Source organism: Lactuca virosa, chromosome 9 (genome assembly GCF_052849685.1).
Source record: "Lactuca virosa cultivar CGN04683 chromosome 9, Lactuca_virosa_CGN04683_v6, whole genome shotgun sequence".
Taxonomy (NCBI): Eukaryota; Viridiplantae; Streptophyta; class Magnoliopsida; order Asterales; family Asteraceae; genus Lactuca; species Lactuca virosa.
Genome location: NC_136434.1, coordinates 138,686,194 through 138,697,787, shown reverse-complemented (window position 1 = coordinate 138,697,787; position 11,594 = coordinate 138,686,194).

Here is an 11,594-nt window from a genome sequence, read left to right as displayed (position 1 = left end):
GTTGCATACGTAAGCATGGTTCATGCAGCTTCACATAGAGAACAATTACTCCTTTCGACAACACCATTTTGTTATGGTGTGTAAGGAAATGAAAAGTTATGCGAAATTCCCAACTCTGTTAAGAATGAATCTAGAATTCAATTCTTGAATTCTAAACCATTTTCACTTTAATCCTTCAAACCATCTTCTTCAAACTCAACTCTATGTTTTTGATGAAGTCAATCATCACTTGAGCAGTTTCAAACTTTTGTCGAAGAAAGAAAACCCAAGTAAAGATTGAAAAATCATCAACAATGACTAATATGTACTTCTTATTGAGAGTCTCAACATTCGAAGGTCCACATAAATTAATGTGAAGAAGTTCCAAAGGCTCGATGATTTTGGAATCGATGAGAATTGGATGACCTTGTCGATTTTGATTTCCTTGTTCACAAGCAGCACAAAACGAATCGTTATCAAATTTTAAGACAGGTAAACCTCGAACAAGATCATTTAAAACTAGTTTGTTAACATTTTTGAAATTAAGATGGGATAGACATCGATGCCATAACCAGTTGAGATCTTATGAAGCTTTCGACAACAGACATACTAATGGAATGCCCACGATAGTATTCATGTCGAGAGTGAACATGTCTCCTTTTCGTTTCGACTTGAGTAGAACCTCATTTGTCTCTTTTTTGGAGATGATACTTCCCTCTTTATCGAACACAACTTGATTGCCAGTGCCCACAACAAGTTGTGAAATACTAATCAGATTATGTTTTAATCCTTCGACATACGCCACTCTATTCACCGTGTATTTTCCATTCGTTAATGTGCCATATCCCTTCACTTTACATTTATTATTATTGCCAAAATTTACGACTCCTGCATTTTCTAGCTTTCGTAGATCTCTCAAATTCTCCTTTCTCCTAGTCATGTGACATGAGCATCCACTATCAATGTACCAATTCTCATCATATTGTTCGTCATATAGTACATGCGATCAGTTAGAAGAATTTAGGTCCCCAAGACCATTTAGGTCCTTGGACATTAGCTTGAAATGCATTATGAAATGATGAACCTATAACCCAACTACGAACTTTCGACTTGAAACTGTCAATTAAGTCAATTTCATTAGCTTTAGGCATCGAAATGTAATCATTTAATGGGAAAGGTTCAACATTGATTTTCACTTTTTCGTCATGTTTCTAAAATCCGTCATCTTTCTTCTTAGGAATTTCTCTCCACTTTTTCACAGCCAGATTAGACTGATGTGACGAAGAACTTCCACACATCGAATCATTCAAGTAACTCTCATAAGCAGATTGAATTTGCTCTTGAGAGTACTTTCCAGACTGATATATCTTTCCTTTTCCTTCTAGCCAATGATTGATGTTCTTCACATCACTTCTACCTTTTGTAAATAATAATTTCACCTTCTGCTTCTAATCAGGGTTTGGAAAGTGTGGATTTTTGGGTTTAAAAGGTTCATTTTGCTTTCCTTGAACGTCCAATTTCTCAAAATTTTGTTTTGGAAATGATATTTTTAGTGAATTTTGAAAACGATTTTGATAACCAACAACATTTCAATGAAAAACTTGTTGATTTTGTTGAAAACTTCTTTGATCATGAGTTGCACTAAGATTCCTTCCTCCATTATTTTGAACAAAATTCCTTTGATTCTTGTTTCGAACAAAACTTCCATTTTCATGATTTGGATCATAACTTCTGTGTCGTTGATTTTGAACAAAGTTCCCATTTCCATGATTTTGAACATAATGAGGTCGAAATTGATTTTGAACATTAGTTCGACCTTTTTGAAAACCAATTTTCTTTTGAGATGGTTTGTTTTTAAATGACGTCTTATTTTTAGAAAATGTTTGGACTTGTTTAGTCGATTTTTGCTTAAAAACCTTTTACTTTTTAAAAGCTTTAACATTTTTCCAAAAATGCTTTGTTTCGTGCTTTGGTATTCGAAACACCTTCTTCACAAACCAATTTTTCTATATGTTCCTTGAAAACTTGTGTTTTAGTCTTTTGAGATTTTGAAACATTGTGTAAAGAATTACCACCTTTTTTTCTTTGTTTTTATGATCAACATGATTTTTCATTTTTCACCTTACAAACACATTTTAGTTTTTGTTGTTGAAAAGTAGTTGAATTTTTGTTCAAACCATTTTCGAATGTGTTTTGATTCGAATAAAAACCTTGTTTTGTCACTTCTTTATTGTCTTCCTCAACCAGTTTGTTCAATTCTGGATTCACCTTATCACCATTTATTGAGGTGACAAATACTTGATTTGGAAATATAACATCATCTGTACCCTTGAGTCTTGGATAGACTACTAAGTTTGATTCCAGATAATGTTTTCCTTTTTCTTTCAACACTTTTTTGTTTTCCTTTGACTCTTCATAGACCTGTTCGACTATAACTCTAGGAATAGGTGTTTCATTCGAAGCACCATCCTCATCGCTCACATAGTATTCTACCACAACATGATCTAGAGGATCACAGACTTTGGATGTAGAAGGTTGATCACTGTTAACCTCCGCTATTGAATCATGACATATTTCTTTGCCTTTAGCCATCGAAGTGACATTAATAACAGAAAATTGAGAACAATCGACACTTTCCTCAGCCTCAATTTCACTGATATTATCAGAATTATCTTCGATATCAACAAAATTTTGTTGAGAATCAAATGTCGACTTCTCAATCATGTTTAAAATTTTAACTTGTTTGTTTTTAGTTATAGTTTCATTAACAATATGCACAAGATCATCAGCATTTAAGCATTCATCAATCTTAACTATTCTATATGCATACGAATCATTAGGTACTTTATCATACTTAGATCTTTTCTTTTCACAATCATAAAAATTTTCATCTACCTTTTCTCTCTTATAAGCTAAGAAAGGAAGAAACTTTCGATGTTGTTCTTTGCATATGTCAGATGAATGATGCAACTCGGTCAATTTAGCATACAAACGTTTGGAAGAATTACAGTAAATATTCCTCTGTTTAACTAACAACATGTTATCAATCCTAACAGAATCTCTATCTACTGTAACGTTCTTTGATTGAAGCTCTAAACTCTCAATAACACTCTTCTTAACTTTCAATTTGTTTCGAACATCATATAGCAATGATTTCGATTGTTCAACTTCTTTACTCATGGAAATCAACATATCATTAACATAAGAAAGAGTACCATCAACATCTGTTAAAACTGCATGATATTTATTTGAAGGAATATTAAGAGATTCAAGAAGATCACGAACCTTCGACATCATTGGAGATTTGTTAGCACCTATTGAAATAAAGCATCTTCCTGAGATCTTCTCATCATCAGAACCACCTTCTTCGAACTGAAAATATATATCTCCATGCGTAGGATTTCTCATCTCCTCATCATCAGACCCCGAAGACCAGATCGGATACGTACCTTCATCCTCATCTCCTCCTTTAGCCATCAAGGAGATTCCTTTGATTCGAGCCTTTATTTCCTCAAACTTTCCTGCATAATATGCTTTATCTTTCCTTCTCTCCTTATTCTCTTCCTTCTTTCTCAACATACAGTCCTTTGCTAAGTGATTTGATCCATTGCAGTAATTGCAATCATAACCCGAATCCCCTTTAAGCTTCATCTGCTTCTTCTCAACCACATTCTTTACTTCCTTCTTTTCCTCTTTTGAATCGACCTTTACACTTTTTCCTGTTGAGTTATTCCCCTTGAACTTATTGTTGCTCTTGTACTTCAGATTGAATGGCTTTTTGAAGAACTTTTTCACTTTGTTATTTGAATATTAAGCCACTGCTTCATCTTCAGAGTTAACGAGAAAGCCTTCTTATCCAAGATTTTCTTCTTCAACAGATCCGACTTCAGAGTCCTTGGCAGTCACTTTCGACATCAGAGCCAATGGTCCTCCCAAGTTTAACTTTCCTTATTCAGCGATTTCATTTATCTCACTTTCATGGGCCTTAAGAACATTATACAGATCAGCCAACGAATAACCATCAAAACTGTCTTGAGTATTTGTCATCAGGCTAATGTTTCTCCATTATTTTCTCAATCCGATCAGAGAATTCAGATTGTATTCCAGAGTCGAACGAGTAACACAATATCGTGTGCATTTGAATATCAATTCATTCAAATGATTATAGTAAGACTCCATTGATTCGTTATCTTTCTGCTTAAACTCAGCCATTTCCAACAAACATTGCTTCACAGAGCTTTTCTTTGTCTTTTCATTGCCTTGATATTTTTCTTTCAATGTGTCCCAAATCTCCTTTGTTGTTTTACAACTTTGAATGTAGTTATAAACTACTGGTGGAAGAGCACCACGTAGTTCACGAAGGCTTTTCTTGTCATTTGCTTCCTATTTATACTTTCGCACAGCCACATCAGCAGAAGAACCAACAGTTCCACCTTCCTCTAGCATGCCAGGATGATAATTTCCACTTTTGATGCATCTCCAATGATCTTCATCTATTCCATTTAGACAGTCCTCCATTTTGTAAGCCCACTGTTCGTAGTATTCAGGAATAAGCATTGGAATCTTCGTAGATGATCCAAGAATATGCGAGAAACTCGACATCGTGTTCATGTTAAAGTTCACCATTGTTGTACGGAAAAATGATATTTTAAATTCAAAAAGAGGTCTGAAAGGATAATCAAACAGAAATTGATCGGTAATCACTTGATCTAACAAACAGAGTGTTGAATCAAAAACAAAACAATCAATTGAAACAGTTTTCTGATTCAATATTTCGGAAAACTTTGAATAAGAAAGAGCGATTAAAAAAATATGAAAAACATGAGAAAACTGAAGTTGATTGAATGAATCCTGCTCTGATACCAATTGATGTGAGTTAGAATTTAGTAACGAATATATAATCAATCAAAGTAAACAGAAAGAACACATCGTTTAAATAAGATCTGATTGGCTCATATGTCTGTAAAGAGTACAAGAAGTTGAGAGTGTTTACAAACTTAAAGAGCACATAAGTTACTCTTAAGTCTAATACTTACCCTATTTATAGGGTATTACAGACACAACAAAAAATACAAGGACTACACATTCTAGCATCGAATTCGAAATGTGCCTTGTAAATACATATAGAGTCGAAATCACTTGGATTTCGAACCCTTACAGACTCAATGTATTTTGACTCCTCACTATCTACATTTTGACCCCTACAAATTCAAAATATTCATTTTCATCATAGTATTTATTACATTATGTGGAAACATGATTGTGAATGTGTGTATGTACAGTCGAGTCTTGCCCTTCTCACAAGTCAATGAATTTCCTAAAAAACATTTATAACGATTAGGTAAGCGCTAGGCTTAGTGAGTTCCCCTAATATACCATATACCACAATACACATACATGCATACAAATAATATGTTTATCTTAGACTTACAGCCTACACACCATTTCGTCATTAACACGAGTCTACATGTACTTACGACCTACATTCCATTTCTTTAACACGTGGGCCTATAGGCTCTCGATCTCTTTGTCGTTCCGCCGTCATCCCCTAACTAATTCGCAATTAACTTTTAAGCATATCACAATCACGTACATAGATATTACATATTTGGCTCTACTAAGACAGGCACATAGAAACTATACTATGGGCTCTACACTACTGATTCATATATCCTAACATACACAAATATATACTCGAATACATAATATAGTAAGATATACTAACCTGGACAGTTTCCCTGACAACTAACAACAATCTACTGTCGATACGTACCCGACAAGTATTAACCTATAATATTACAACTTATTAATCACTATGGAAAACTGGTGAGGAATTCTAGATCTTTCACTAATCCTAGTGAATACCGATAGTTCTATCAAAAAAGGATTAGCCAAGCAGGACAGTTGGGAGGCAAGATAATTTCAGCATATAGCTTTTCTGAAATCCAACAACCAAGCCAACATGACCATTTTAGACACCTCTCCTGTAAGTAGATCGATGAGTACTATAACTGAAATTACTGATATATATATATATATATATATATATATATATATATATATATATATATATATATATATATATATATATATAACAACGACTATGAGTATAAGTTACACTAAAAGCAAATGAGTATATCTTAACTTACTGAGTGTTTCTAGCGAAAACTGGGATTTATGATGGCAGAACTTCGATATCGAGAGATTCTACTGGCCCGGCCTAGATGCCTAAAGTCTCACTAAGCTAGGATATAATGAAATCCCGAAGGAAAATCTCAGAAATCGAGCTTATAGGTTTGAGAGAGAATTGAAAATCTCATAAATCGAGCTTATAGGCTGATTTTTCAGCATGTGCACCACGCATCGAGTAAGGTTGGGCACCCCATATGGGGGTATCAAGTTCAAACCTTGGGGGTTTTCAAGCAAGGGATGTGTAATGTCCCAATTTTCACCATAAAATTTTCATTTTTAAATAAGACAAATACTCATTTTCTTAAAATCATAATTAAGATAAAACCATTTGTTCGTAAAACCATAATTCAAGATTAGAGCATAAAGAAAATTATTGCAGTAGTCTAAAAATATAAAATATGTTGATGTGTGTGTACAGTCACGCCTTCACATTCACATGATCAGAAGAAGTTCCTGAAAAATATTTAACCAACAACTGCAAGTCGGAACATAGTGAGTTCTCCAAAATACAACATACCACAATATACATATAATGCATACAAACAAACTCTCGACTCTTGTGTCAATCCGCATACCAATAGGTCTCTCGGCTCTCGTACTAATTCTTCCGGCGCCAAGTAACGACTAACAACTCGGGTGATTGTCTAGTCACAACCAACAGCTCTAGCGCATGTCTAGCCATCCAAGCGGTTAATAGCTCTCGTGCACGTCTAACCCATGAACGCAAGTTATCTAGGCTCTTGGCTCTAGTTCCGATCCACCATCAACTCCCAAACATACATGCAAGGTTGTAAATAACGTGAGGTGTGGGCTTGGCAGCAAGGTCAAAGTTAAGCTTTGACAAACCTTGGCGAGCCATGACGTTTTTCAAGGCGTGACTATTTTACATAAATTAAAAAAGATAAATCATATAATTATTGAATTTTATCAAATACATCAAGTTTTTAGAAGTGTTATATTAATATTTAGTATCAAAAGGCTAACAAAAACTCAATTATTTTAGGACCGATCAGAAAAAACAAAAAAAGAACCCGCGCCTTGAAAAAAACTTGCGCCATAACGCGATAAGGCGTGCCTTGACATGTTATTTGGGTGTCACGCTTAACAAACCCGTCTCGGACGTTTTCGTAACGGTTAGGTCATGCCTCGCGCCATGGCACGCCTTGAGGCGTGCCATGGCGCGCTTTTTAGAACCATGCATACATGTCAGTATATCATACAATTACGAAATAAACATACAATCATACCCCAAGACTTTTGTTAATATCAAAAAATTACCTTTGCAAATGCATAATCATTTGCATTTAAGAGAGGTTATCCAATCGAAAAGATGTTCCTACCTGATAGCAATATATCAGACAAGAACCATGAAATAAGGTCAGATAAAGAGTTCTTAGGCTGTCTAACATAAACTACTCATGACCCCTAGGACATTCGCTCAACGATTTACCAATATTAAGACAATCCCAAATAAGCGATCCACATACAATAGACTATACTAGCCTAATTGCCTAATCAACGTACTACAACACCTTTACCTTCTAATCATACAAGGATGTATACTGTGACTTGAAGTATAGTGAGAAAACTCACATTGCAGTATAGTGACAAAACTCAAATTGCAGAAACCCGGAAATCACAACTGCGTGTCAATAAATGTAAAGGCCGATCTCATGAACCACCTATAACTTTAATTGCAGAAACCCGAAAATCAAAACTGCATGCCAATAAATGTAAAGCCGGTCTCATGAACCACCTAGACATTAGATAAAGGTCAAACATCAGTCTACAACCAAAACTCTAAAGTTTGACCCAAAGTTAAACATGGTCAAAAGGTCAAAAAGTTAACATGTTCGTCAAATGGCACCCTGCATCCCATTTTGGATGCCCAATGCCAACTACGGGACAAAATAGTCAGGTTTCAGACAATGCAAATGCGCATTAAGAAAACTCATATGTACTTTGGCGCCCACCAAAAGACACGACACATCTTTCCAGATTCAGCAAGCATTTTCGAGTAAATCCATTAAATCTAAGCCTCCAACTTCCAGATCTGGATGTAAATGATGTCTAAATTGATCAAGTCTCAAACTTTATCCATTAAGATTCCCCAAATCAACTAGATCTAAAACCCTAAGTCAACAAATGTCCAAAACCCCATTTTTCTTTATATGTGTAGTAAAGAGAGCTCTTGCATGCACTCTCTCACCATCTTTACCATTCGTTCTCTTCTTTTTCTTTACCTTGAGTTTTGTTGGATTTTTAGCTTGAGAACATGTAACCGTGTTATGTCCTACTTGCTTGCATACACTACATACAATTTTTTCCCAACCTTTGACACAGTGTGTCTTGCACCCCTTTCACTTACATCCTTTCTTCTATTAACTTTAGGTCTAGATGGCATTTTTTTATTCAATGGTGGCAAAGGTTCTATGAATTCAGTAGTTGGCCACATATTGCTACCATTCATCCCATACACTGTATACTTTTAAGTGTTCCTATAAAATGCTCCATAGTACGTTGGATCCACATAACTCCCAACATCTCTATTTTGGTATGAGATAGTTGCAACTGAATGCACACATCCATACATATTTAGTTGCCACACTCTACATGAACATTTCTTCTTATCTAGATCCACAACATAGGACTCTGCCAATTTTCTTGTTTCAAACTGGTTTAAACCAGTTGGTAAAACCTACCAATACTTGTTTAAATTGTATTGAAGTTAGTATATAGTATATATAATCAATTAAAATAAAAAATTAAAGTTAATACCTTTGAGCTCTTTTCAACTGATTCGGTAGGATTGTAATAACTGGACATGGTTTATAATCAAGCCATGAACAACCTTTCATGGTCAGATTAAATTTTCTCTCCATAACATACAACCTAATTTCTTCTAACATTATGATTATTTGTTTTTTTCTTACATCTCTAATGACATTGTTAAAGCTCTCAGATAATCCATTTTCAACTGCATCACACATCCTACCCCCTTGAAAGAAAGCTCTACACCATGATTTTGGGTTCTTTTCCATAAGGTAATCAAATGTTGTAGGATTAAGGAGTTGGAATTTATTCATGGTTGCATTGAATAAAGGCTCAGTGGATGCCTTGCATGCATTCCAAAACATGCTCTCATAATGTACACCACTGAATCTTTTCCTGAAGTTGGCAACAATATGCCTTGCACACTGTTTGTGTTCGGTAGTAGGCAATACCTCCTCCATAGCCTCCAACAGCCCCTACACAATTTAAGGTCATTTGTTAAGATAATACAAATTCATTAAGAAATTACATTAAGTTGTATAGTAAGTGACATACCTTATGTTGATCTGACATCAGGGTATAACCAAAACCATTTGCCATATCTTGGTCATCTTTAAGATTCTCCAAAAACCATTTCCAATTTTCTTTATTTTCCACACAAACAACTGCCCATGCTGTTGGAGAAATATGATTATTAACATCCCTTCCTACGACACATATCAACTCTCCACTACATAACCCCTTTATGAAACAACCATCCAGGTTTATTACTCTTCTACAAGTTCCTTTCCAACCTTGCTTCAACCCCTTAAAACATAAATAAAACTTACGAAATTATGTCTTCCCATCAGGCATACTGTTGACATCCATTTTGATTGTTGATCCTGGGTTGGATCTCCTTATCTCCTCACCATATGACCAAAGCTTGACATAGTGCTCAACTAGTGTGCCTTAAATTAGTTCATTTGCATATTTCTTTTCTCTCCTATACTGTCTCATACTCACATCAATTCCAAGATTCTATTTAACTTCTTCCTTAAGTAGCCTAACACTAATTTTTTTGTAAGAATTGTGTTGTGAAATGGCTACCAATCCATGCATAGTTAACAATTGACCCCATTTTCAAATTTCTTGCACAATTATGCTCATCTATAAGAGACTTAATCTAGAAAGAGTTTTCTTCACTCATCCATGAAGACCACATTCTAAACTGGCACTGCCCTGAACAAAATTTAATTGAAAGTCTCCTACTGTCATTTTTTTGTAGCACAAATGATAACCTTTAGCAACAACATAATTACACAACATATGTTTTAACTGTTTGGGACTTTCAAATCTCATTCCTAACACATGCTTTTGCTTTTTCCAATGAACATTTCATTAAAAGTTGTTAGCTCCTCAAGTATTGGCTCGTTGTTATCCATCTGAACATATGGATCCTCATGAAGTGGACTGTATGGGGTTGGCTGCTCCTTAGGGCAGAGCTTGTTCAAAAACGCATCATTAAAGGTCTTGTTCATTTGAATGCAATCAACATTTGCAATGTTATTGTCCAGATTACCTTGCACTTGCACTTCATCTAGTTCAATGCCAACTTCAATCACAGCATGCAAATCTTCTATTACTTCACCTACACCAGAAAACTTGTCCTCGACAGTACATGTAACATCCGGATTTTCAGATGTATTATGGTGTAGGTTAATCTTGTGATTAAAGGAGGGACTCGACGAGTTGAGGGTCCAACTCGCCGAGTCGAGTCGGGTTTCTCCCGTGGATTTAATGAGTGGACTCGACGAGTCCGAGGAGAGGGACTCGCCGAGTAGGCGCTGATTAGAGAAATCCTAATTTTCGGGGTTTGGGACCTATTTAAAGGCACTTATAGCCTCATTTGCGGCCACCCTTTCCCTGGAAGCAAACCCTAAAGGTCATTTGAGCTAGAAAGTGAGAGAGAAACTATCTTGCGATTTTTAGTGCATCATTTGAGAAGAAGAGAAGGAGATCAAGCAAGGATCAAGAGGGGGAAAGTTGAATCCAGTGATAGATCGTCCAGAGCTTTTGAGGAAGGTAAAAGTCTGCACCTTTCTCATTATTTTGGTTAGATCTCATGTGTTTGGAGTTCTAGGGCTTTTACCACCTTTGGTTTGGGACTTTGAGTAAAATGGATTAGCTAGAAGCCTAGTCCTCAGATCTGGACCTTGTAAGGTCCCTAGAGTCCAAAGGTCCCAACTTTATTCATCCAAATGAGGGTTGTTGTGCTTAACACCTTAAGAAGGGCTTGTTTTGGCATCTTGAGGCATTTGTGCCATGCATGAACGTAAAGGTTGAGACTTTATGTGCCTCTGGTGTCTTAAAGGCCTAGATCTAGGGTTTGGAATGAGAGATATGACTTTGGACGTCTGAATGAGGAATCAGACCGAGGGGACTCGTCGAGTCCATGAGTTGACTCGACGAGTCAGTGAGGGTTTGTCCCGATGAGCTTGAGCATGCGATAGCTCGACGAGTTGGGGGTCAACTCGACGAGCTGAGCTGGACTGTCACGAGATTTCTGAGGAAAGTAAGTGGACTCGACGAGTCGCAAGGGTGCACTCGGCGAGTCGGGTCAAACATAGACTGTTGACTCGAGTTTGACTTCTGTTGACTTTGGGGCTTTG